Source organism: Mixophyes fleayi, chromosome 7 (genome assembly GCF_038048845.1).
Source record: "Mixophyes fleayi isolate aMixFle1 chromosome 7, aMixFle1.hap1, whole genome shotgun sequence".
NCBI lineage: Eukaryota > Metazoa > Chordata > Amphibia > Anura > Limnodynastidae > Mixophyes > Mixophyes fleayi.
In genome coordinates, this window is record NC_134408.1 from 150,849,808 (window position 1) to 150,873,721 (window position 23,914).

General features: G+C 42.1%; 1 long non-coding RNA gene across 1 annotated transcript; it reads left to right on the top strand.

Moving 5' to 3' along the window:
• The first annotated feature begins 667 nt into the window (after nt 1-667).
• LOC142097098 (uncharacterized) lies at nt 668-18,599 on the top strand. Its single transcript, XR_012678125.1, has 3 exons — nt 668-723; nt 16,062-16,205; nt 18,270-18,599. It is a non-coding gene; the product is annotated as an uncharacterized LOC142097098 (long non-coding RNA).
• Nucleotides 18,600-23,914: the final 5,315 nt, after the last annotated feature.

The following is a 23,914-nucleotide window of genomic DNA, read 5'->3' on the forward strand; positions in this document are numbered from 1 at the left end:
GTTGGCAGGGGGCTTCCTCCTATAGGACTGACTGCCTGAGCTGCCTGCTGGTTGGCAGGGGGCTTCCTCCTATAGGACTGACTGCCTGAGCTGTCTGCTGGTTGGCAGGGGGCTTCCTCCTATAGGACTGACTGCCTGAGCTGCCTGCTGGTTGGCAGGGGGCTTCCTCCTATAGGACTGACTGCCTGAGTTGTCTGCTGGTTGGCAGGGGGCTTCCTCCTATAGGACTGACTGCCTGCCTGAGCTGTCTGCTGGTTGGCAGGGGGCTTCCTCCTATAGGACTGACTGCCTGAGTTGTCTGCTGGTTGGCAGGGGGCTTCCTCCTATAGGACTGACTGCCTGAGCTGTCTGCTGGTTGGCAGGGGGCTTCCTCCTATAGGACTGACTGCCTGCCTGAGCTGTCTGCTGGTTGGCAGGGGGCTTCCTCCTATAGGACTGACTGCCTGAGTTGTCTGCTGGTTGGCAGGGGGCTTCCTCCTATAGGACTGACTGCCTGAGCTGCCTGCTGGTTGGCAGGGGGCTTCCTCCTATAGGACTGGCTGCCTGCTGGTTGGCAGGGGGCTTCCTCCTATAGGACTGACTGCCTGAGCTGTCAGCAGCAGTGCCTGCAGGAGCCAATCAGAACTCACTAAGATGCAGGCATCGCTGTAGTCAGCTCAGTCAGTTCTCAGGCCCCCTGTCAACCAGCAGAGAGGACAGATCAGGAAGTCACACTGAAGCAAGGTAACAACATACATTTGCAGGGTTTTGTGGCCCCACCCCTTGTCAGTAAGTGGGCGGGGTTGTCTGGCATGGGGGCCCATCGGGGATTCCCGTGATGCCCCGGTGGGCCAGTCCGACTCTGTATAGTACATACATATTATACAGTGATTTACAGAGAATGTTTAATCATTCACATCAGTCCCAGCCCTTTGGAGCTGACACTCTATATTCCCTCCCACATAGACTCAAACTAGGGTTCATTCTGTCAGAAGCAGATTAACCTACCAGTATGTCTTTGGAGTGTGGCAGATAGGACATACTTACCAACTTTGAATAGTTGGTTTCTGCGTCATTTTGGACCTGCCCCCGTGACATCATGACGCAAAACGCGGGAGTCTCCCAGACATTCCGGGAGAGTTGGCAAGTATGAGATAGGGCCCTGGCTGGAATCAAATCCATAGCCCCAGTGGTATGAGACAGCAATGCTAACCACTTCACATATAATGCTAACCACAGTGCTACAGTGCTGTTCAAAAATTAGAACAATGGTCTGCAGATTGTAATTACCTGCAATTATTAGTACAAATGCTATAGATGGCGGGCTCCAAAGGGAGAATTATGAGATTCTGCTTAAGTTTATAGGTTGATAAACCATAAAGAAAATAATTTACAATAATTAAGTGTTATTACTAAAGAAGCATCATATAATACTGTCAGTTATAATACACGCGGCGCCCACGCCCCTGACGGAACGTGACCGGTCCAAGCATGACCTTTGCAAGTTTCCTCCATCCAAGTGTTGCCAGAACCAACGCTCATAGGCTGGTAGCTGCAATATTGGTGGGACGAACAACATACTACCCTTGCTTGTCTTTAGTTTTTTAGAGTGCGAAATATTGGTTGGGTGAGCTGGCAGCTGCATTTGTGCCCACCAATTAGATGTAGTCCATTCCTGCCAAAAGAACCCACTGAGAAAGCCACAAACCGATGGTGAAATGCGTTAAGTTTGCTTTCATGCAGAGGACGACCACTGGAATAGGTTGCTATACTTCTTTTCGCTTATCACATTTTGCGCTCTAATTCTTTTGTATTTCTTTCATCTTAATTTTATTATTATTTATCATTCTATATAATTTTATAAATTTCAACATACATTTACCATTCTGTGTTAGTTTACTATTGAAGTATTAATTAGTATTTTAATATGTAGATATCTCCTTTTCTACAACCTATTACCACTACCTTACATTTTATTATTCTATATCATTGTTACTTTTCTAATGTTTTCTTCTAATATTTTATACTTATCTTCCCACTGCATTATTTTCTCGTAGCACCATATGTCTTACTGCCTTTTCCTTACTGAACATAGGCAAACCGAGAGGGGGTTTTCTAGTGCCTGGATACCCCCCTTCAAGCCTAGGGCACTGTATAATTGAGGTGGCTGGACCCTGCCCCCGCTTCACATGGCTCTGCTTGAAAAGGGAGAGCTGCGTGCAACTAACAGTAGTGCACACAGCATTGCCCATGTATATTATGGGGATAGGAAGAGTTGGAGAGCAGCCAATCACTGTCTGATATTATAGCCACGCCCCCATGCATGCTGGTCACGCCCACTGGTGGCGTGGTTGGAAACCCCGCTCTACAAATCCTGTGTTTGTCCCTGCTGAACCCCAGAACTTACTGATCTCTGTTACCATCTTTGTCCCTAAATTCTCCCCTTTCTTCTATACAGTTTCATTGTTTTACTGCTTATAACCATCCCACTTAAAATTCACCCCCCTCCCCCCCCCCCGCGCCCTACCGGTTTAATATCAATGTTTTATTGAATGACTAATCTCTAAATGATTTTCTTAATATATTCCTAGAATATTGACCTTTTACCATCTTTCTCCTACATTCATCCACCACTATCGACCCAATATCCTGAACCACCCCCGTCCTCCAGTAAATTTCCAGAGCCCAGTGAGAGCCCCCAGCAATGTGCCCCAAACGGAATAACCCAAAGCCGCATCCTGCGCTATTTCTAATCAGCTTTTTAAAGGACAATTAAACCCCCAAAAAATTGCAAGCATCCTATTCATGTTTTGGGCATCTCTAAGGTACATGTTTTGCAGCCATATCAATTGTGCCATCTACAGGTTGGGTGTAAGTGCTGATTATTAGTGATGACGGACGTGTATACATGCTAGAACATGTGTTTGCAGTTAGGAGCAAGTGTGAAAAGTCATTTTATATACAGTACGCATTGAGAACATCCTAATAAATGTATTTGATGGTGGGGCGGAGATAAGAAAAAAACGTTTTCTTATGGATTATATAATTGTTGACATTTTTTTCTGAGCTTTTTGCTGGGACTTTATATTCCACGTATATATTATAGGTATCCTGAGTGTCTTGTGTCTGACTCAGTGTGGCAATTGCAAAGAGTGTACCTATCATCATCATCTATTAATATAGCGCCACTGATTCCGCAGCGCTGTACAGAAAGCTCATTCACATCAGTACCTGCCCCATTGGAGCTTACAGTCTAAATTCCCTAACACTCACACACAGACACAGACAGACAGACAGAGAGGTAGAGACTAGGGTCAATTTTGATGGCAGCCAATTAACCTACCAGTATGTTTTTGGAGTGTGGGAGAAAACCGGAGCACCCGGAGGAAACCCACGCAAACACGGGGAGAACATACAAACTCCACACAGATAAGGCCATGGTTGGGAATTGAACTCATGACCCCAGAGCTGTGAGGCAGAAGTGCTAACCACTGAGCCACCGTGCCTACACCCATATTGAACAAGAGACCTTTCTTCAGATCCGCTTGTAGATGAATGCGGATGTGCAGATGCCTGAGTTATATGTGTTTTTTTTAAAAAAACACAATCTATTAATTTTACATGCCCTAATGATCCAGGTCTGTATGATACTGCTCTGCCCAACTATGCAACTTGTTGCTGTTTGTTCATTGTTGTAAGGTGATGCTGGAAGTTGTGTGTTACTATGTATCACTCAGTGGTATGAAGTACAATCTGCTCACTAGCAGCTTAGTTGGATTAGTACAGATAGGAGTCAGGTTATTCCTGGCTGGTGTGAAATATTCATGCAGTTCCCTCCAGGTTAAATAGAGATGACAGAAGTCACGGGGATATTCTGGAATCTTCTGCGGAACCAGCACCTACAGCCAATCATTTCTATTTGAAACAAAGTTTTTTTTTTGTATTTTCTCTGATAATTAGAGGTAGAACGGGACGCCTTAGGATGACTATATTAGTTCTGAGTTGTGCTGATGCAGTGCAGTAAATTTATATTTCAGTACATTTATTTTTTTAAAACAATCTAGAAAAATATGTTTTATATAGGGAAATAATATCAGATGCTGGATTACTGCAATGACATAGGACATGTGTATGACTAATTCATATCAGATACAATGTAGCAGGTACATGCTGTGCACAGGGACAAAAAATTATTGAACAGTTAAATAAAAATATAAGAAAATGTAAATTTATATATATTATATATATTGTAATTGTATAGTACAGTGTGGATATCTTAAGAATAATATCCATTCTCCTGCTTGTGTCTTACTGGGATTTCAAATTAATTTTAAAAGGCCACAAAACCTAAAATACAACTGGATTCTGCAGTAAGACTTATATCTCAGCTCAGAGAAGTCACCTGCAATGTTCTATGACAGGAAATGTAATGTGCAAAGGGTGAAACATATTGGTAACATTTAAATATATCACAGTAAGCTGGTGGGGTTGTATTTGGAGAAAACCCATCACACCGATCTGTATTGTTCTTGATGCATAAAAAATAGGATTTTTCCATATGACTCTGGCATAAATATTGCAGTAAAAAAAAAATATTTTTTAATATTCTTTTTACGTTCATAGTCATGAAATGTTGGTGACACATATTGTGAAGCTGTGTGTTTATAATAATGACCAGGTAGTACAAGGAACATGTTATGTGGCTTCGAGCTAACACACTGTATTTATAGACGTTTATAGACATTACAATGGAATCTTGTGTGGATGCTGGATTAGTGTGTCACATTGTGTCACCGCTGGATACATTGTGTCACCGCTGGATACATTGTGTCACCGCTGGATACATTGTGTCACCGCTGGATACACTGTGTCACCGCTGGATACATTGTGTCACCGCTGGATACATTGTGTCACCGCTGGATACATTGTGTCACCGCTGGATACACTGTGTCACCGCTGGATACATTGTTGCTTGTGATGAATTCTCTCCGCTATGTGGTAGCGGGAGCTGCAGGGGGAGGTCAGGGATCAGGGGAGTGAATGGAGCCGTTCACACTTGGCGAGGACTCTGCTATTAATCAGGTCCTTTATTGCATAAATCACAGCAGATGGCAGATACAGACGTGGCTCAGGGGAGAAGACACAGCGATCGCCTTCCCAAGAGTTTACCTGACAAGAAGTTTGTGACAGTGACAGAATGCCACTCAGACAGAGCCGTGCCACCTGGTATCCTCTTAACCCTCTGCCTGCTGGAAGATCCCGCATCGCTAGACTCATCTTTCTCTCACGCCGCTCCTCCTCTGCCTCCCCTCTCTGCCATGCCATACACTGGCTCCCTATACCCTACAGAATCCTCTTCAAGCTCCTTATCACCACTTACTAAGCTCTCTCCCAGTCTACTGCCCCCTATATCTCCAACCTCCTCACCATTCACACTCCTGCCCGGTCCCTGCGCTCAGCCAATGACCGTCGCCTCTTCTCCACTCTAATTACCACTTCCCACTCCAGAATCCAAGACTTCGCCCGAGCTGCCCCCCTGCACTGGAATGACCTCCCTCGTTCCATCCGTCTCGCTCCCAATCTGTGCTCCTTCAAACGAGCACTTAAAACTCACCTGTTCCTCAAAGCTTATCAACCATCCACTTAAACCCTCATCTACTCTGCTCGCTATTCCCTCTCTCCCCTGGCCCCTTGTTCTCTCCCCTGGCATCACCAGCTCCCTCTCGTGTCTGATTTGTCCACCCTCTCTTAGGATATAAGCTCTTATGAGCAGGGCCCCTCTCCCCTCCTGTCTCCACACCTATTCTTCTGCTCTGTCCTTACTTCATATGGCTGTCCCGGAGTTACTGAAGCACCGGTACTTTGTGTTTATCGTTCTGTACTGTTTAACCCTGTATGGCCTACTGTTTGTACTATGTACGGCGCTGCGGAAACCTTGTGGCGCCCAACAAATAAATGATAATAATAATCGCTTTATTCTGCTATGCAGGTACAGAGACTTATGGGACATGTCCGGACAGGATGGTGGCACAGTGATTGGCATTGCTGCCACACAGCATTGTGGTTTTAGGCTCGGTTCAAACCAGGGTTTAATTTTTATGCGCCACCGTGTTTATGTGGTTCTCCCCCGGGTGCTCTACGTTCCTCCCATTGTCCAGAGATGGGTACTGGTAGGTTAAGTGTGCCAGTAATAAAACAATTAGATTGTAATCACTGTGGAGACAAGGACTGATGTGCTTGTATGAAGTTATCTAGATGTGTACAGAACTGCAGAATATACATGTGCTGTATTCCTGGTAAAAGTTTTATATGGGGTTTGGCCAATCAGAAGAGGGGTGTAGTCTTGCCAAAATTTGTTAAATGGGGGCATTTTTTTGCTTTTGTTTTTGAAAGACCAGGAGCAGTGATTTTAATGCACAAAAGTGCAAAAAACAATAAAGTGCACAATAGGGTGTGGTACTAGCCCCTCTCAAAAGAAAAGGCCCTTAATTCTCCCCACCCCCAAGACCAAAAGGCCCCTGAAGGGGTCTTAAAACCCCCTTCCCCGCACGGCTAGATGGGTCTCTTTTGCTTTGGGATCCGCCGGAGCTTCACCCAGGGCTCCACATAGTGCCCGTACCCCGGAAGGGAGGGCATCAGTGGGTTCAGGGATCAGGAATATCAGAACCACACAGCCCCCTCCTAGGTCTTTGGGAATACAAATCCAATAGGGGCCTACCCACACCCCTAAAAATTCATTAAATAAATAGTGCCGTGCGGTAACGGACCCAGCCCAATGGGCAGGTAAATATAGAGTTGTCTCCCGGCCAAAGGACCAAGCAAAGCTCTGCCACAACTACACTTGATCTTAGCCAAAAGGCCCATAGTGTTGGTGGGTCCAACACGGATTCGGGCATTGGTAATGTTGCACTTTGTCACCCAGTGGAATATTTATGAATGGGGTGTTTCCGCTGGAGAGACAGGGCTTCTCCAAATCTATCAAGGGGTCCTCGCATGCAGAGAGTTTCATGTAGCTACTCCTGACATAAGATTTCCCATGCAAATCAAGGGGAAGCCTATTTAAGGAAGGATCATGACAGTACATGGAGAATACATAAAAAATGCTTCATTTAAATAAAGGCAAAATTTCTACCGATCTGATATTGTTAACGATTTTGTCAACGACTGAAAGTCCCGATCGTACACACTATACACGTTTTACCTTCAGATCTGTGCTCTTCATCTGTCATAGCCATCGGCTGAAAAGATTGTGACTCTGCACACTGCATAGAGATCTATGGACACTGCCTACATACACTCTGCAGAATTGTAATAAAATCGTTCCATCGTTCATAGAGATTTTTATTTTGGTCTAAAAATCAAATGAAACTATACGATGTGCTTTGGAACAATAAGTGTTCATTGTTGTAGATTACACACTAATGCGATATTGGGCCGAACGGTCGTTTATCGTGTGATTGGCCCGGTAAACGCCTGAAAACCCTGTAGTGTGTACCCAGCCTAAATGTCTACATTGTTATAATGTCTACAGGGTTGTAATGTCGACAGATGTAAACAAATTAAAACGGCCTGCACCCCGTTCTTCCCAATCAGCTTAATCAACCCTAGTGCTGTTACTCTTGGCTGGTACTAGCACAATCGGGGAACAAAACGCGTTGCTGTTTTTTTTTTTACATGTACTGCCGTCTTGTTTTGTTTACATCTATTTATTAATTTCAACATATTGAATGTCAACATTAAACCCTTGTAGACATTATGACGATGTGTACACGTTTTACATGTCAACATTATGGCGTAGACATTTTGTACCCGCTCAGTTGCCCGATGAGATATCATTGGTAAATTGCTGCTTTACAATATTTTTATTGCTGCAGTTAGTGACGATAGAATAGCGTAGCTATCCCTGCGTTTTCATAAATAGGGACCCTGATCTCTAAGTTCCCCAGACACCCACACTGCTTCTATATGACGCCCATGTCTCCTGTTTTCCCATCATTCCTGTTTATTGCCTCTAGTGAGGTTATTTTCACACTCTTGGGGTATATATATATAAATATAAGTATTTCTTCCATTGACTCCTAACAGAAGCATCGGTTGACTTATAAACTGCGCAAACGGTGTGTCTAAGTCCCTGTATAAAACATCTGATCACAGAGCAAACCCTTATTATATACCTGCCAGAGCTGTGTCCTCAGACAGCTCCGCTTAATATCGCATTGCAAAAACTGCAATATTTATATAGCGCCACTAATTCCGCAGCGCTGTACAGAGAACTCATTCACATCAGTCCCTGCTCCATTGGAGCTTACAGTCTAAATTCCCAAACACACACACACACAGACAGACAGAGAGACTAGGGTCAATCTGTTAGCAGCCAATTAACCTACCAGTATGTTTTTGTAGTGTGGGAGGAAACCCACGCAAACACGGGGAGAACATACAAACTCCTCACAGATAAGGCCATGGTCGCTTATTGAAGGTGATTATCAGTCTATTATCGATAAATGGGAGTAACACAATGGTTGTGAGCGCAGGGGAAATAGGACAGACACCGAACAATGATACATATTGACATAACACAAGGATAATAATTATTACCTCTGGGACATTGTTTCCCACAAACAGACCCAGTTATGCAGGACCTGAAAATCTTTTTTTAATCTTTCCTTTGTTTTTATGTAATGTAAATATTAAGAGATGTCTGTATAAAATATCCTGGTTACATGAGTGTAATAAAGTTACTTTGCAAATCACTATATTTTTTATACCATATAAATTACTGAAGTACAGTTCCATTGTCTGCTTTCTGTTTCCCATAATAACGTTATCACATATCATCACTCTGTCAGTATATACTACATATAATATCTTGGGGCTATTGCCTAGGGCCAATGGGGTATCTGTGCCACAATTAGGGTGGGGTATGATCTCATCAGGGCTAGTGGCCAAACATAACCCAGAGCAGAAGAGGTGACAGACACAACCTGCACACAGGGATAACAAAACACTATGTCTAACATTTACACAATCCCCTGGGATGGGCACAATTGACACAGAACATTATGGTTGGTGTCCCTATAATCTTGGTTTTTAGACTTTTGTATGATCATTCTGTAAATACTTTGCATATAAATTACTAAACCAGAACACTGTTGTCCGTTGATGTCATTATAGATCGATGTCTCTATCAGCTTTCATAGTGATATTCTCTGTAGGAGGCTGTAAAGGTCCAGTACTGCTACATTGATGCAGAAAACACAGATAATATTGGTTTGAAGGGGGTTGCCCAGTTGTGTACCCCCCCTTTATGTTTTATGCTATTTAGCTCTGTTGAAGAGGATTGGACAGATTGAGATGATGCACAGCGTCAGCTGTGCGGTCATTATTGATTCCTCACCTTTTGTGATCACTTTACTTTGGAATCAACCGTGTTGGGCGACCACATTGATGTGGACGTGGCAAGCGCTGATAACTTCTGGTGATTGATACATTGTTGCACATCCTGGAGCTCTGTGGATCAGTTCTGCTTAAACCTGAGGACAGGTGGAAACTGAATGGTCAGCTACAGTGTTATTAATTACTATAAGAGGAAGCATGCAAGTAATACCACCTGATGTATGTCAGCCCCATGTCTTTCACCACCAGGGGGCACTATACATTGTACCAGGTGCTGTTTCTTGCTACTGAATCAACTACTTGCTTTTTATATTAGGCAAAGATCCTCAAATTAGAATTTAGGGGCAGATGTATCGAAGAGTATTGTCAGTAATAAGGCTTGCTTTTTTTGTGTGTTTCGTCCTATACCTCAAAGGGTTGCAGCCAGCGACACTGGCCCGGAGCAGTAAGGGTTAACAACGCTTTGCCAGAAGTGCACGTGTGACCTGGAATTTGGTCATTCAGTTTGACCTAGTTAAAAAGAAAGAAACACAATTGTTTAAGAACAGATAAAATTTAGTGGTTAGCACTTCTGCCTCACATCACTGGGGTCACGAGTTAATTCCCGACGATGGCCTTATCTGTAAGGAGTTTGTATGTTCTCCCCGTGTTTACGTGGGTTTCCTCCAGGTGCTCCGGTTTCCTCCCACACTCCAAAAACATACTAGTAAGTCAATTGGCTGCTAACAAATTGAGTCTAGTCTGTGTGTCTGTGTGTGTATGTTGGGGAATTTAGACTGTAATGGGGCAGGGACTGATGTGAGTGGGTTTTCTGTACAGCGCTGCGGAATTAGTGGCGCTATATAAATTGATGATGTACATATATATATGTGTGTATTTATATATATGTGTATGTATATATATATATATATATATATATATATATATATATATATATGTATATTTCTGCATTTAAACAGCAGTGAAGGGGTTAAGACAGTATTTTCTCTCATCAAACTGAAAGGTTTTATCATCCACACGGGAGGGGAGATGTACTATCCACCTCCTGGCTGATTGCAGCACTATAACTCCAGCGATCGTAGGAGATGCGCTCCGTTTAGATGCTGCTTAATGATGTTTTACAGCATGGTAGTAGAATTGCTCTACCTGCTCTACTGCATTAATAATTTTCCAGCATGTTTTCATGGTCACAGCCCATTTACATATTTATATATTTAACAGGGTAAATGGCAGCGGAGACGTTCACGCCAGAATGATCTATTTGTAAGTTTAAACCAGGACAGTGTAAATGGGGAAAAAAGCGGGACTGTTAAATGGCTGCCAAATGACATCGCCAGCAAGGATGAAATTAGTATAATAATCCTTTTATTTACATAGTGCCTGCGTATGGCGCAGTTCTGTACAGACAAAGTTTATTCATTCACGTTATGAAAAGAGCTTCTATCCAATAAGCAACTACCGTGACACATTGTACAGCGGATATTACTGACAAAGTAGAGAGAACACTGAACAATGTGTTCTTTTTTTAAATAATATTAAAGGTAAATGTTTATAATATATAGTTTAAGAACACACTTGGAATGGCCATACTGTGTCCATCTGCCAGGTGATAGCTAAATGCTCCTGCTATTTCTCTCATACCTCTTCTAAACAGCTGTAGCTTTGCCCAGGGACTGAGAACTCAGGATTGTGAGTGTGCAGAGTAGGGGTGCACAACCTCTTGTGGTCAGAAGGTCACATTGGGAGAAAGCAATCATTTAAAGGTGCTTCAATAACACGTAACTTGCTTACACATGTAAAATACATAGGGCCTGATTCATTAAGGAACGTAAATGCTGATACGTGGCGTATTTTGCATAAAATCACACTGCAGAAGACTCAGAACCGGATCATACGCCAAAGAACGCAACAACATCGTATTCACCTTCAAGCGCAGAAGACCCTTACAACAGCCTACGACCAGGGCCGGTACAGGGAGGGGACTGGGCATATGCCGGTAGTCAGTGTGCAGTAAGGACGTGCCAAGCTGGAGCGCATGCTGCAGTGTCCAATTCAAGCTTTGGGCATCTCAAAGGTACTTTATTTTCAGAAGTATCACCTGCACCAGCTACAGGTCGGGTGTAAGTGATTACTAGTGATGACGCTGTGTATACAGCTGGACCATGTGTTTACAATCAGGACCAACTGTAACAATGTATTATATGTACAGTAGACATTAATAACATAAATGTATGATAAATGTATTAGAGTGAGGATTTTATTTTTTTAACAGTCGTTAATGACTTTGGGTCTGATTCATTAAAGAACTTTCTTACTTAAGTCTCCTGGACAAAATCATGTTAAAATACAAGGGGTGAAAGTTTAGTTTTCTATTTTGCACATAAGTTGAATACTGACTGTTTTTTCATGTAGCGGACAAATACTTGATGGCTTATTTGTAAACTGAAATTTAAAGCTGATATTTGTGCGCTACATGAAAAAAACAGTCAGTATTTAACTTATGTGCAAAATATAAATCTAATTTTCACCCCTTGCATTTTAACATGGTTTTGTCCAGGAGACTTAATTAACAAATTTCTTGCCTAAGTTCCTTAATGAATCAGGCCCTATATTGTTAACAGGTGACACTCATTGAATGCTTTTCATTTGTTTTCTGTGCTTTATTTTGTGACTTTATAATCCACATATGTATTGGATGTACCCTGCAGTGTATTGTCTGTTAGAGCAGAGCCGACTTACGCCCATATTCAACAAGAGACGTATTGTGCGTGCGGCTGATTTATGTGTGTTTAAAAAAAAATGCATTTTATGTTCGCTTTACGTGCCTTAATGAATGAGGCCCATAGACTTTACTAAAGGAAAAGAGGAACATTGATAGAAAGTCCTGGGTGTAACATTTACCCTATTCCTCTGTAGCAACAATGTAGAGTCCTGGTGCAGTGCGGGACAGATACATAAGTACTGCGTCCTGGCGTCCTATTCTGCCTCCCGAGGGCCGCGTGCTGTGCGCCAGGGGTATTGAGGAACTGCAGGCCAGGAACCAAGAGGGAAACGTTGAAAAACTACAACCCCACCAAAGCTTTTTTTTTTCCAAACGGAGATGGTTATACAGACGGCAGCATGGTGCTGACAGCAGATAATTAACTAATGTTTGTATCTTATCTTTGAGATTACAAGATAATATGATTTCATATTATCTACAGATAGAGATAGATAGATAGATAGAGAGATAGATAGAGAGATATAGAGATAGATAAATAGAGATATAGATAGATAGATAGATAGATAGATAGATAGATAGATAGATAGATAGATAGATAGATAGATAGAGATATATACAGATAGATATATAGAGATATAGATAGATAGATAGAGATATATACAGATAGATAGATAGATAGATAGACAGGGGCGGATCTAGGCAACTGCTCTACCCGGGGCGATTTTAGGGGGCGATTTAGGCCCCGCCCCCTTTCTAATTTCCAAGGCTGCTGACGGCTGCACAGTATGTGCAGGTCCGTTCAGCATTGGCAGTGTGCTGTCCCGCTGCTCTGATTGTGTTTAAAACACAATCAGAGCAACCGGACAGCACACTGTCAATGCTGAACGGACCTGCACAGTGTGCAGCCGTCAGCAGCAAGCCCCTGCTAGGGGGGCGATCTGGACTGTAGATAGATAGATAGATATACAGATAGATAGATAGATAGATAGATAGATAGATAGATAGATAGATAGATAGATAGATGGATAGATAGATAGAGATATATACAGATAGACAGACAGATAGGTAGATAGAGATATATACAGATAGATAGATAGATAGAGATGTATACAGATAGATAGATAGATAGATAGATAGATAGAGAAATATACAGATAGAGACAGATAGAGACAGATAGATAGATAGATAGATAGATAGATAGATAGATAGATAGATAGATAGATAGAGATATATACAGATAGATAGATAGATAGAGATATATACAGATAGATAGATAGATAGATAGATAGATAGATAGATAGATAGATATAGATATATACAGATAGATAGAGATAGATAGATAGATATACAGATAGATAGAAAGATAGAGAAATATACAGATAGAGATTGATGGATAGATAGATAGATAGAGATACAGATAGATAGATAATAGTTAGATAGAGATATATAGATAGAGATACAGATAGATAGATAATAGTTATATAGATATATATATATATATATATATATATATATATATATATATATATATAGAAGTTGTAGATGAACACCAGTTCTCTGATGAACATAGATCCCACTAGCTGCCACCACACGGGTTATCTTCTACAATAACTCACATGTTTGCACTGCTGCTAAATTAAACTGCAGAGGTTACATTACTGCTAGATTTCTGCAACTAAAATATCGTCTCACAAAAAGAAAATCAATAACTTTTATATAATGTATTTCTTTCCCTGACTCAGATCAGCAGGGGCTGGTATTACTATTATTTATAGGTGTTGAAATATTGTCCAAACTATATATAATATTGCAAAATAAAATAATCCATATGGTTCCATCTATCCAGACTGTAAACTCTAAATTCTAATTTGTATTAGCGAGAAGTCTGTCAATAAAAGCTCCTCTCTCGTTGGCCCTCAACCAAAAATATCTATTTCCCCAAATGAGCTTTTCTAACATTTATTCAGAACATGGAACAGCAGCAAATGGCTCCAATTCTCCAGTTGCCACAAACTAACGAACATCTGCTAATGGTTCCTGAGAGGTCAAGGACTTTATGTGCTGGGAGAGGAAGCGGAATGTTGGCTGAATAAGAATGTGACTGTGTGCGTCTCGTTTCTCCATCAGCTTTCACAACTGGACATGTTGAATCCTTTCTAGTCCTCATTTATTTACTGACATTTATTGCTTATAACTGAGGCCAAAAGGTATATCCTCAACACCCTAAGCATTCCCTCCCTCCAATGGGCTCCTCTCCCATAGGCGCAGCCCCTAAACCCTGCTTCTTTGGAGTGGAGGTTGGGCAGGATCTCTTGGGAATGTGGCGTTGGGCTGTGTCGTCACCCTCAGCCCTTTACCACCATGGAGGAGCAGCGAATAAGAGACTGCTCCACCAGAGGTGTCCGCTGTGTAAGGGGCTGGCGTATGTCCTTCATTCAGTGTTTTAGGTGCTCTGTAATCCCTGGGGCACTAGGTGATCTTGCTTACGACATAAACCACATTTCAGTTTTGTCCATTGGACGTGATATTGAGATATCTGTGATTCTGGAGCAGAAATGTTTATAATCTGGAACAGACATTGGCCTGAAAGGCACTTGTGGCCCTAAATTTGTGGCCCCTTGTAACAGACATAGTAATTTACCAATTTCATTCTTGTCTCGGTGGACATCAGAAAGATTATCCGGATAGTCGGCTGATGGTCCACTGAGCAGAAAAACATAGATGAACAGCTTGTGTTCTCTCTGGTGTCAGTGCAGCCCTTAATAGCGCACGGGTCACATGTCATCATCATCATCATCATCATCAGTTATTTATATGTGCAATTATCCCTACATTTCCAATGGAATATTGGGACATTTTAGACCACATACATAGTTCATTTTAATAGGAGGTTTTGCATGGCTGACAAACTGGCTGCAGAGTCAAAAATAGCCCAAAAACTGAAGACAATACTCTTTGGGAAAGGTGTGCTGTGATAACGGGGATCCCCTGTCATTAATTTGCAGAGTTGATGACTAATCTGGAAGGTCACTCTGTGATTCTCTAGGATGTTTCTCACAGCACATGAACGTGTGTTGGACGGACGAAGACATGTGGACAGGCTATACTGCATAGGCAAACCGAGGGGGGGGGGGGGTCCTAGTGACTGGAAACCCCCCTCCAAGCCTGGGGCACTGTATAATTGAGGTGGTTGGACCTTTCCCCACTTCACATGGCTCTGCTTGAAAAGGGAGAGCTGCAAGCACCTAACAGTAGTGCATGCGGCATTGCCCATGTATATTATAGGGAAAGGAAGAGTTGGAGAGCAGCCAAGCGCTGTCTAATATTATAGCCACGCCCCCATGCATGCTGGTCACGCCCAATGGTGGCGTGGTATGGAAACCCCCCTCTACAAATCCTGCGTTTGCCCCTGTACTGACTTCCTGGAATACAGCAGACAGGTGATGTAACAACCACATATGGGCACCACAAGGACCACACACCCTAGTGTCAGTTAATGACTTTTCCCAGGGCTGTGTGATACAATTTTACTTGTAACATTGTTTCCAGTAGGTTATAGAACTTTTTCTGTGTGAGCGTCATATTATACAATTTAATCATCTTACTGCTTTCATACATTACGGCTGAGGCTACATTGTTATCTGACACAAGTGTCTGTTGGATCTTGTTGAATTTTAGCCACTTGGAGCCGCTGTTTGTTGTTTTTAAATCGTTGTTTTTGATATTTGTATTAAAAGTTGTTTTTTCTAAAGTTATTGTGTGTCAGGAAACATCCATGATTCATATATGTATCACTGGGTCTGTTTTATCCATCTTTCCTGTCCTCTAGAATATTATTCATGGTCACACAGACCAGACACAAGGGGAGATTAAACTTTACAGATTTTTTTTAAGTCTGACCTTTTCCATTGAATTTGATTTATAAAACCGCACGCAGTAACGAATGAGTGTCTTTCCTTTACAGACCAAGGGTCACAGGTCACCTCCTTACAATCCCGATTTCCATGTTGGGATACATTAGGCCACACCCAGGAGAGGGTTCTACAGGGCTGACTGCCAGGTCACAGTTTATCAGAGAAGGCCAAAAATCAACTCAAAATTCTTTATGGTATGTAATTATTAATGATTAGATCGGGATTCATCTCATATCAGAAACTCATCTATGGTCACACCCCAACCCAACTGACCGTGCTCCCAGATCTCTACATTTTTTATGTTACACCTTTGTTTTGGTACTGTAAAATAGAACTTACTGTCCCACAAAAAAAACAATAAACAGGACAGACTATAATCCTATTGGGCAGCGCCAATTTTGGCTTTTGATTGTGGCTTGTGATTGGCCCACCCACTCACATATCTCTCTCCCCCTAGTTTTCGGCTGATGCATTCAGAGAAATGGGGCAGCCCCCAGGGCTTCAGCTTGGGGAAGGGGACATTTTGGTAAAATATTTTCATAGCTGGTCTGACATCTTTAATCAATAATAAAGAATTATATTTTTCAGAATGTTAATTCCCTACTGAACATTTGTCAGTAGGGAATTAACTGTATTTTATATATTTTATAAAGGGGAATCAATCATGGAATATAGATATATAAACTCATTACTCTTTGGTAAAAAAAAAGTATTATTATTATATATATTAATTTATTGCAGCTTAGAAACCACTTCGGTCTCCCTCTGAATAACAATAAAACAAATTCAGCACAGTGCCAAACCAGTTAGGAAAAAGTAGAATTTAAGTGACAATTTTATAATCTGAGAATTGTTTAGATTAGAACAGATAGGAAGAGATGAGACGGGTGTCTACTTCAATCAAGTGAAACTCTTGTGTGTTGGGAGGAGTTAAACCTAATTTGCATATAGTAATGGATAAATTAATGACTAACTGCAGTTGTAAAGGATAAGAAAATATGTTTTTTTGCTGGTTTGTGTTCTGCTCTTTTGCACAAAGAGGACATATTTTTACCTGAAAGTGTGATGAGATTTGTGGCTGTGCATTCTGTCCCTCATGCTAATGACTAGTACAAATCCATTCGTACACCATAAAACAACAGCTATATTTTATATCCTATATATAGGTGATCTAAATCTTGTATCATTCAATATGTTAACCCCTAGGTTCCCAAACTGTGTGCCGTGGCTCCCACGGGTGCCGCGGCGCTGTCACAGGGGTGCCGTGGACAGGAACAGGAAAACAACAAAAAAAAGCTTACCAATCCTGCGGCGCCTGGGACCCAGCATCCTCGCTTCTCACTGAATGCCGGGCGTGACATCATCACGCCCGACATTCAGTGACAAGCGGCAGGAGAGAGGATGCTGGGTCCCGGGTGCCGCCGGATTGGTAAGTTTTTTTGTTTTGTTTTTATGTGTGTTTTTTTTTTCTCTCTTCCTGGCCATGGCGGGATGCAGAGGGGGCAGAGCGAAGATGCAGAGGGGGCAGAGCGTAGATGCAGAGGGGGCAGAGTGTGGATGCAGAGGGGGCAGAGCGTGGATGCAGAGGGGGCAGTGTGTGGATCCAGAGGGGGCAGAGCGAGTGGATGCAGAGAGGGCAGAGCGAGTGGATGCAGGGAGCGCAAAGCGAGTGGATGCAGGGGCTGCAGAGCGTGTGTATGCAGAGGGGGCGCAGAGCGTGTATATGCAGAGGGGGCGCCGAGCGTGTATATGCAGAGGGTGCGCAGAGTGTGTGTATGCAGAGGGGGTGCAGAGTGTGGAGATGATGCAAGGCCACAGAGTTAGCTGTAAATTATTCTTTGACAGAAATATAATTGAAAAAAATATATAAAAATATTATTTTCCTTTGGATTTATATGTGTTATTTTTGCATACAACTAAATAAGTATTTCTGTCCTGACCTAAATACTTATTATGTTTTTTGACCAAGCTACTTATAAAACGGGACTGCTCGGTAATTCATTTGGAGGGAGCCTTGAAAAAATTATGGAGACTCTAAGGGTGCCGCAAACTGCAAAAGTTTGGGAACCACTATGTTTACCTGTGAGTCTACGGTCTTTAAACAAATACCCTGTTTGGACATTGTGACACTATAAACATGTCGGGAATATTTAAGTTTCTCTGGAATAATATTATAAACTAGTTGTGCAGACGTGTTTATTAGATATTAGGAAGAGAAGTAAATTCTCATTTTCATTCTTCATTTTCTCTTTACACAGAGCTGGAGGTCTCAGGAGATGAATGGGGCACTTCTATCCCTGGGAACATCTTGGTTCCTGAGATCTACATTTTAGGGGCTGTTTTCTGCCTGTTTTGGGTATAATTACAATGTGTGATGTCCCAGGCTCGTAGCCATAGACCAATATTGCAGTTCTATATGAAGACAACTGGGAAGCCCCCTATTTCTGGATATTGGATCTTAAAATTCAGTGTTAAGATTCCGTCTTGAAAACAGGTAAATATCTCAGACTACAGTCATGTGTGGAACAGGGTTTCAATGTTGGCAAAGCCACATTACCAATAAAATTGCGTCACACACCGTCGCTGATTCCAGGATTGGCTGCCTGGATGTAATTTATTCCTCCTTATGTTTGTACAGTTTTAAAGTTTGTTTGTGGCAACACATTTTTCTGTTATATTTAACTTTGCTTTTGACATATTTCAATGGAAGAGCTGAAATTGAACAGATTCAAAATTCAGAGTTTTGTTGCAGTTATATTTTTGAAGGAGATTATCATTTAAAAATATTGTCACATACAATTATTAACTATTGAATATTACATGAAACTTCCCCTAAACCTCAGTACACAGATATTTCCCGTATCTGCAATATCCAGAACAAACTCATTGTTTCACTATTTTTTCTCTTCCTCTTTGTGATTATTTTGACTCCCTGGATTCTTCTTACCCAGAACAGGTCAGAAGGAGACGTGAGATGCCGCTACTAGACCCAGTGGGCGCGATTCACCAGGGCACACATACTGAGCGCAACGTGCGTTTGTTTTAAAATACACAGAATTCGGGCGTACTCATGTCCAAATTCAAAACGGAACTGAAGATATTTGCGCTGATGATTTCAGGTGTAGGTCTGCTCAGCACTACTAGACAGAACACTGCAGGATACGTCCATATTTATGTGGAATTTAAATTTGCAAAAAGAGCGCACAGAAAATGCGCTGTAACCGGAAGCTCCGCCCGGCGGCTGTACCGCCTCTGCGCAGATGTGTTTAAACAGATTATATAGATCCGGACTTGGAGGCTGAGACATTTATTCACTAGAACATGTTTGAAGAATAATTACAACTTGTGGATTTTTTCTATAATGTAGTTAAATGTAGAAATTAGACTTATATTTAACTGTTTAAAGGATTTTTGATATGCTGGTGACTGCGTATTTGAATTCCTTTGTTTATGCTTGGTCTCTGGGACTTTGGGGGCCCCATGGCAGCATTTTGAAGGGATACACAAAGTTTCTAGGTAGGGACAACCTTCCTCCCCTCTCCTCACTTACCTTATGGAGCCGCTGGCTGCCCACTCGCCCTCTGCAATGCGCCGCTCTGTGCTTCTCTTCCCGCTCAGAGGAGGAAGCGTGCGCCAAAGTTACCTTTCTTTCTGAGCAGAATTCTGGGGCCGAAAAATGGAAGATGGTGCACATGGCATTTTGGGTCTTCAAATCTCTGGTGGTGTTAGTCACACAGCAGGGACCTCGTTAAGCTGCCCCAGGGCCCAGTACTCCGGTAATCCTGTTGTGTTGTCTTGCTGACATCAGAGGTTTCACTATCTGCTCTACACCTTACATCCGATGACGTCTGGTCATAGGAATAAGCAAAAGCTGGGTACACACTAAAGCAATTATTGTGCAGACCACACGATAAATGACTGTTTGGTCAAATATTGCAAGAGTGTGTACGCCCCCAAGATCGTATTTTATCACACAAAAGCACATGGTATAGTTTTATTTGATTTTCTAAACTTCATAAAAATCAACGATGTAACGATGTCGGGCAAATATGGAAATGTATATGCACTCACCACCAGCAGCATAGTCAGATATCTGTACAGATTCAGGATATTTTCAGCAGATGGTTATGACAGATGAAGATCACAGATCTGACAGTATATTGTGTAGGTGTGTACACAGGAATCAGCATGGTCATCAGGACTTTCAATCGTTGGTGAAATCATTACAGAAATCGCATCTGTAGTAAGATTACATAGGTGTGCACCCAGCTTAAGACCCCATTATTGAATCCAATCTCTTGTTTGTGATCTATCTTCTACCTTATCCCCCCTTTCCTGGTTTTCTGCCTGGGCTGTTAGAGGGACAGATTAGTCCTATGAAAAACATCTGCAGCCCCTAGACTCATTTTACATCTTTCTGTGATTGACTGATTACTGTGAGCAATGCATTACCAGAACTCCAGCCCAAAAAAATGAAAGCAAGTTGTGTTCAGGATCTATCTGGCAATTGGAAGCAGATTATAGAGTTCTGGATACTTTGTTCATATTGAGCAATATATTTCTATTTTCTGGTCCACCCAACCAGTGGATATAGCGCAAGGTGATGCACCCGAGCGGATGTAAGGCTGCCCAACACAACAATCACCACCTGATTTGTATAGTGACTGCGCAGTGTATAGAGATCTCCTGTATATTACATTGTGCTCTATAGAAGCTGTCATTAACATTCCTTACCAGGCTTATGACAACAGGACTATGATCAGACCTTAATGTCAGCCGCTGCTAATTCAATCACCTTATTGAGCTGATCTGTCCTTTTTATTACAATTATAGTCAGCTCGGGTGTTTCATTCCATTATGAAAAATAAACATCGTTTATCATAGTTTTAAAGATTAGCTCTTGACAGGCCGGAGCCTGCTTTGCATAAATGTGTATTAATGTTAGGCAGCGCCGCAGACAACAGCACGCCTCGTGTGTGATTAGATCGTGTCACCGCTGCTTTAAGGAGCGTCTTATCACGGATGATAATCAGTGACTGGAACACTAGGAAGGGAAAGCAATTTATTGTATGGATTGTGCGTTTCCTGATGGTAAAACAGAAGACCAGGATGAGCAGACTGGAAACTCTCCGGACTGGACCCTGCAAAGTCATAGGAAGTTACAGCTCTGCAGTGCCAGGCTGGGTGCAGGAGCTGTGGCTGGTTATATAATAACAATAATTTGCACATCATATTATTATTATGCACTTTATGAGTCCTAGGAGAAATACCATAACCATAAATATATAATACATAAATACAATTATTATTATATGTGCCATAACGCCCGTACAAGTATCCAACACTTAAATTTACACAATAAATAAAAAATCATGTCCAAATATTCAATCTTTTGTTATTCGGACTTTCTCCTCTTAACCACTGCTACAGCTTCAGCAATCTATGTCCCGCTTACATCACAAACAACTTGGTTTGAAAAAGGACATTTTGAATAAATTACTTGAAATGTGGATTTTTAACCTGTTATTTTAACATTTACAGAAGTCAAAAGTGGAAATTAACAGTGTAAATAAACACAAACATACACACATAAATATCACTACTGTCTCACATAATTGCTGTCATTCCTTAGTGATATCTTGGTGGATGACCACTTTTATCTACATGCGTTCAGAATCCCTGAAGACAGCAGAGGTCTAAATAGCAAACATACGTGGTCTATGAACAAAAAAAGTCCCCTTAATAATTTATTTATTAAAGATGAAGTTTAGGAGCCGTTGTAGATCTACTTGTTATTTTGATGACAAGAGTGTCCGAAACTGCTACTTGTGGTCTAGGGAGACACATGGCCAAAAGCATGTGGACCCACCCTCTAATTAGTGTGTTTGGCCATTTCAGCCGCACCTATTGCTAACAAGTATATAACATCCGGAATACAGCCATGCAATCTCCATAGCCACACATTAGCTGTAGAATGGGATGTACTGAAGAGCTCAGTGTCTTTCGTCATGGCATCATCATAGGATGTCACCTTCCAACAAGTCAATTTGTCAAATACCCTGCTAGAGCTGCCCCGATGAACTGTAAGTGCTGTTATTGTGAGTGGAAACATCTAGGTGCAACAACAGCTTACCGCAAGCGGAAGGACACACAAGAACGTGAACTCCCAGTGCTGAAGCTAGTAGTGTGTTAACAATATCCATCCTCTGTTGCAACACTCACTACCAAGTTTCAAACTGCCGCTGGAAGCAATGTCAGCACAAGAACTATTCATCTCAAGCTTTATAGATTGAATTTCCATGACTGAGTCGCACAAAAGCCTCAGATCACCATGTGCAATGCCAAACATCGACTGGAGCACACCGCCTTTGGACTCTGGAACAGTGGAATCAGGATTCACCATCTGGAAGTCTGACAGATGAATCTGGTTTTGGAGGATGCCATGAGAACACTTCCTACCTGAATGCATACTGAAAGCTTTCAATGGTCTCGAGCTGTTTTTCATGGTTTGGTCTGGTCCCGGTAGCTCCAGTGAAGGGAAATCTTAATGCTACAGCATACAATGACATTCTAGAGAATTGTGTGCCTCCACATTTTTGGCAACAGTTTGGGGAAGGACCTTTCAGCATGACAATGCCCCGTGCACAAAGCAAGGTCCATCAAATAATAGTTTCCCAAGTTTGGTAGGAAAGAACTTGGCTGACCAGCACAGAGCTCTGATCTCAACCCCATTGAACACCTTTGGGATGAATTGGAACATGGATTGTGAGCCAGGACTTATTGTCCTACATTAGCATCTGACTTCCATAATGCTCTTGTCGCTGAATGGATGCAAATCCCCACAGCCATGTATCAAAATTATTATTTATTATTATTATTAATTTTTATTTATAGGGCGCCACTAGGTGTCCGTAGCGCCGTACAGGGACAAACAAAATTACAATACGAGGTGAGACAGCACAGTACAGTAAACAATAAGCACAGTAACTCAGTGAGCTCAAAGCACAGCTAGGGGGGAGGGGAGAGGGGAAGATCCTCCTAAGACAGAGTCCAAGAGGGAGGGCCCGGGTGACAGGGAGACCCCCAGAGGGGGGAGGAGGGAGCAAGGGGGGACAAGGGAAAGAGGGTCCTCAAGGAGGAGGGCGAGGTAGCTGGAGAGCAGAGTTAAAAGTGGTGAAGACAGGAGGAGAGAAGACCCCGCTCAAAGGAGTGTACAATCTAAGGTAGTAGTGTTCCCAGAAGAGTGGGGGCTATTATAGCAGCTAAGGGGGGATCTACTCCATATTAATGCCCATGGTTCTGGAATGAGATGTTGAACAAGCGTGTATGGATGTGATGTGCGGGTGTCCGCATACTTTTGACCATATAATGTATCACTGGTTGGAACTGGAACATTAAAGACCAGCTAGAGAGGGGGTAGTAGGTGCTCACATCATTTAGTTTTCTTCTGTTGCCCCATTGTCCCCACACTTTTCAAAATATATCCATATCCTTTCATGATTGGAAATAAATATACAAACATTTTATACTCTATGGCAGGGTTTTCCAAACCCAGTCCTCAGGGCTCCCCAACAGTGCAGGTTTTCCGGATCACATGTGACATAATTATACCACTTGTGGATCTGTTACAATGTGTCAGTCAGTAATGAATACACCTGTGCTCCAGCAAGGAGATATGGAAAACCTGCACTGTTAGGAAGCCCTGAGGACTGGGTTTGGGAATCCCTGCTCTATGGGTAAAGTGCAATATTGCAAAATACAGATTATTGTGGCACTTTATGATGTAATCATATTTCCCAAGGTTACGAGATATGTCAGGGAACCCACTTGCACCCCAAACTCCCACCCAACGCCCTTTTACCCCATGGTAACTTATACCCATCACTCTTATTAGGACCTTTTT